The sequence below is a fragment of the Coregonus lavaretus genome, assembly GCF_964263955.1.
Source record: "Coregonus lavaretus genome assembly, contig: HAP1_SCAFFOLD_6155, whole genome shotgun sequence".
In the NCBI taxonomy this organism is placed as follows: domain Eukaryota; kingdom Metazoa; phylum Chordata; class Actinopteri; order Salmoniformes; family Salmonidae; genus Coregonus; species Coregonus lavaretus.
The window spans coordinates 30,001-34,625 of record NW_028165467.1 but is presented as its reverse complement, the minus strand read 5'-3'; the positions used below and the strand labels follow the sequence as shown (position 1 = coordinate 34,625).

Sequence of the window (4,625 nt, the reverse complement as noted above, 5' to 3'; positions counted from 1 at the left end):
TGTGGACGATGAAGGTGTCCTGCAGGTCCTCCATGGCGCCCTCCATCCAGTTGTTGAACGGGAAAGACAGCTCGTTTGGCAAACTCAAGATATAACTGGTCTATGGTCTCCAGAAGCTTCTCAGTTCTCTGTTGGTTTCACACAAAGAAACACCACAGAAAAAAGAGTGTTTCGTTATTAGGCATAAGCCTATGAGCAGTTCCGGCTCATATTAAGCATGGAACTTATGGACCAACAAACTGAATTGAGCATCTAATTGATCGCATTTATATATATATTTATACCACAGCATTGTTGAATACTCATTTCTGATTGGCTAGAAGGGCATTTTAGAATGGACAACCAGATAATAGGACAGTAGTAAAAAAATATCGTGACACTTGCAATCATGACGCAATACGCTCCTACACATGCAGACCGTACAGAAAGCTAAACCAACAACTTCACAAACTGAATTGGATACATTTTAAACGCTGGTCCTAACGTGGTTAGTGATGAACATGAATTTCTCCGCTCCCTCTGCTGCTCCCTCTGCTGCTCCCCTCCCACGTTTATAGTTTGAGCAGCTGTTTTTCAGCAAATGGTATTTTTGAATTCAGTTGTCATATTGGCAGGTTAGCTAGCAACAAACTCAATTACCAACTCAATGTTATGGATGTGTCCAAATGAATGTCAGTAGAAAACAGCTACTTTGCTGTTATTCTGGCTGCAAAGGTCATGTTTTGTGTTAGCTGTAGCTAGCTAGCTAGCTAGCAAAGGATGAGAACCTAAAGGAACATAAAGAACGAACGACTGGGTGGCGTTTCTAGCACCCAAAAGATGAGAAAGTATGAATTCACTTTATAAAAATGAAATATCAACAACAACAACAAAAGTATGTATACCGGTAAATGTGTGCTTTTCATATGTTTTCTTTGGCAACTGTGGTATAAGCGGGATAAACGCCTCAGTTCTGTACATTACTCGGCTCCGCCTCGTCCCGCTGCGTCGTCCATTATTTCCAATGTAATGTAAGAACATCTTACATATACAGTATACAGTATATTCAGTATTGGATTGTCTCTTTTCTGCCTCCTGTCAGCACCATAGAAATAAATTCCCATTCAAGTGAACGTTCCGAGGTCTCAGAGGCTTGGGCTTTGTCCCTTCTAGTAATTACATTTCCATGATCTATGATAGGCTCCTACTACTTAAAGGACCACTGCCCAGTAAGCACCTCCTCCCTGTAGACAAAGACACACCCTGATAAGCCCCTCCTACCTATAGACCACACAGAGACACACCCTGATAAGCCCCTCCTACCTATAGACCACACAGAGACACACCCTGATAAGCCCCTCCTACCTATAGGAATACGTCCCGCCAGGAACACGACCCACTAAGCCCCTCCCACTGTACCCGCTGAGCCCCGCCCCACTAAGCCCCTCCTACTATGCCTGCAGAGCCCCGCCCCACTAAGCCCCTCCTACTGTCCTACTGTACCTACAGTGCTACTCCCCACTAAGCCCCTCCTACTATGCCTGCAGAGCCCCACCCCATTAAGCTCCTCCCACTGTACCTGCAGAGCCCCACCCCACTAAGCCCCTCCTACTGTACCTGCAGAGCCTCGCTGCGTTTCTGAGTCAGGGCTCCCAGGGCGTCCCATTGGTCACAGATGTTCTGGCAGCGAGCGTTCACGCTGGGCGAGTCATAGTAGTCCAGCTCACTGTGGAACAAAACAGGGGAATGAGACAGAGCAGGTCAGTATAACAATGTTATGTAAAACAGGGGAATGAGACAGAGCAGGTCAGTATAACAATGTTATGTAAAACAGGGGAATGAGACAGAGCAGGTCAGTATAACAATGTTATGTTACAGCAGACATATTGTAAAGATAGTGGAGGATCTGATCAAACAACCTGTAACAAAAGTGACTGAAAGCCTTTCATCTACACCACTCTCCTGTGAGATGGTCATTGTTACTGAAGGTTATCTGCCGTTAACTATCATTGTATAAAGTCTCCCTCCCTCCCTCCCTCCCTCCCCCCTTACTTTAACTCCTGTGCGATGGCAGCTATCTGCTCTACGCGGTCCTGGTGCGCAGCCAGGTCACTTTCGAAGGCCTCATGTTTCTTCAGCAGAGCCTTGATCTCAGACAGAGAGGCTGTCTCAAAGTCCCGCGCCTGCAGCATCGCCTCCTTACCTGCAGGGGGAGACACATCAAAGCCATCACACATCACAGGCGTCACAAATCACTGGAAAATGGATACAGTAATTACACTAATACAGAATCTATGTTGAACAAAAACAGATTACAGAGGACATTATACATATTTAAGGTGCTGCACACAGTGATCCTACATTCCATATCAAATCATTTCTGGGTAACAATTAAGTCACTTATAATAATAGTTTCAATTAAAATGGTCAAACGGAAACAGAAGAGGTGTTCTTGCTTAGCATGGTTCTGGTACCTTCAGTCCAGGTTTCGTGGATGGCTGCTTTCTGGCGGAACTTCTCGGCCAGGTGGTCGAGTCTCTCCAGCCGACGTATTTCGTTGAGGAGCCACTCCTCATAACCCTTCTCCGCCCCCTCCAGACCGCCCCACGCGTTAGAGACGTCCTGCACAAATACAACATATAGGTTCAGCCGACAGTCACCAGTCACCAGTCATCTGTCACCAGTCACCAGTCACCAGTCACCAGTCATCAGTCACCAGTCATCAGTCATCAGTCACCAGTCACCAGTCATCAGTCATCTGTCACCAGTCACCTGTCACCAGTCATCAGTCATCAGTCATCAGTCACCAGTCATCAGTCACCAGTCACCAGTCATCAGTCATCAGTCACCAGTCACCAGTCATCAGTCACCAGTCACCAGTCATCAGTCACCAGTCACCAGTCATCAGTCACCAGTCACCAGTCATCAGTCACCAGTCACCAGTCACCAGTCATCAGTCACCAGTCATCAGTCACCAGTCATCAGTCACCAGTCACCAGTCATCAGTCACCAGTCATCAGTCACCAGTCACCAGTCATCAGCAGTCACCAGTCACCAGTCATCAGTCACCAGTCATCAGTCACCAGTCACCAGTCATCAGTCACCAGTCATCAGCAGTCACCAGTCACCAGTCATCAGTCACCAGTCACCAGTCATCAGTCACCAGTCACCAGTCACCAGTCATCAGCAGTCACCAGTCATCAGTCACCAGTCACCAGTCATCAGTCACCAGTCACCAGTCATCTGTCACCAGTCATCAGTCACCAGTCATCAGTCATCAGTCACCAGTCACCAGTCACCAGTCATCAGTCACCAGTCATCAGTCACCAGTCATCAGTCACCAGTCATCAGCAGTCACCAGTCACCAGTCATCAGTCACCAGTCATCAGTCACCAGTCATCAGCAGTCACCAGTCACCAGTCACCAGTCATCAGTCATCAGTCACCAGTCACCAGTCACCAGTCACCAGTCATCAGTCACCAGTCATCTGACACCAGTCATCAGTCACCAGTCACCAGTCACCAGTCATCAGTCACCAGTCATCAGTCACCAGTCATCTGTCACCAGTCATCAGTCACCAGTCACCAGTCATCAGTCACCAGTCATCAGTCATCAGCAGTCACCAGTCACCAGTCACCAGTCATCAGTCACCAGTCATCAGTCACCAGTCATCAGCAGTCACCAGTCACCAGTCATCTGACACCAGTCATCAGTCACCAGTCACCAGTCATCAGTCACCAGTCATCTGACACCAGTCATCAGTCACCAGTCACCAGTCATCAGTCACCAGTCACCAGTCATCAGCAGTCACCAGTCACCAGTCATCAGTCACCAGTCATCAGTCATCAGTCACCAGTCATCAGTCACCAGTCATCTGACACCAGTCATCAGTCACCAGTCATCAGCAGTCACCAGTCACCAGTCATCAGTCATCAGTCACCAGTCACCAGTCACCAGTCACCAGTCATCTGACACCAGTCATCAGTCACCAGTCACCAGTCACCAGTCATCAGTCACCAGTCATCTGACACCAGTCATCAGTCACCAGTCACCAGTCATCAGTCACCAGTCATCAGTCACCAGTCACCAGTCATCAGTCATCAGTCACCAGTCACCAGTCACCAGTCACCGCACTCAAGATTTGTTTCTATTGGAATTTAGGGCCAAGTCCAATTCAAGCCGTGTCGAATGTGGGCCTGATTTAAAGTGCCAATGGAAACAAGGCTTCAGGGTGTTTGAGATGATCGTCCGGAGCAAGGTTCTGCGCAGAATTACTGGTCTACAAATCATCTTGCATCCCAAATACAAGATAAGATTTAACTGAGTTACAGTTCATGTAAGGAAATCAGTCAATTGAAATAAATTCATTAGGACCTAATCTATGGATTTCACATGACTGGGAATACAGAAATGCATCTGTTGGTCATAGATACCTTAAAAAACAGGTAGGGGTGTGGATCAGAAAACCAGTAAGTATCTGGTGTGACCACCATTTGCCTCATGCAGCGCGACATCTCCTTTGCATAGAGTTGATCTGGCTGTTGATTGTGGCCTGTGGAATGTTGTCCCACTCCTCTTCAATGGCTGTGCGAAGTTGTTGGATATTGGCGGGAACTGGAACACGCTGTCGTACACGTCAATCCAGA

The 4,625-nt window shown here is 47.6% G+C and overlaps 1 pseudogene across 1 annotated transcript in view; it reads right to left on the bottom strand.

Annotated features, from left to right (window-relative positions):
* Positions 1–7: 7 nt before the first annotated feature.
* Positions 8–4,625, bottom strand: part of LOC311115824 (alpha-actinin-1-like) — a 30,595-nt pseudogene continuing 25,977 nt past the window's right edge. Inside the window, exons 5-8 of the transcript XR_014615404.1 lie at positions 2,454–2,601; positions 2,032–2,182; positions 1,597–1,705; positions 8–128 (exon numbers count right to left, since the gene is read on the bottom strand). The product of XR_014615404.1 is annotated as an alpha-actinin-1-like (transcript). The remainder of the gene's footprint in view (positions 129–1,596; positions 1,706–2,031; positions 2,183–2,453; positions 2,602–4,625) is intronic.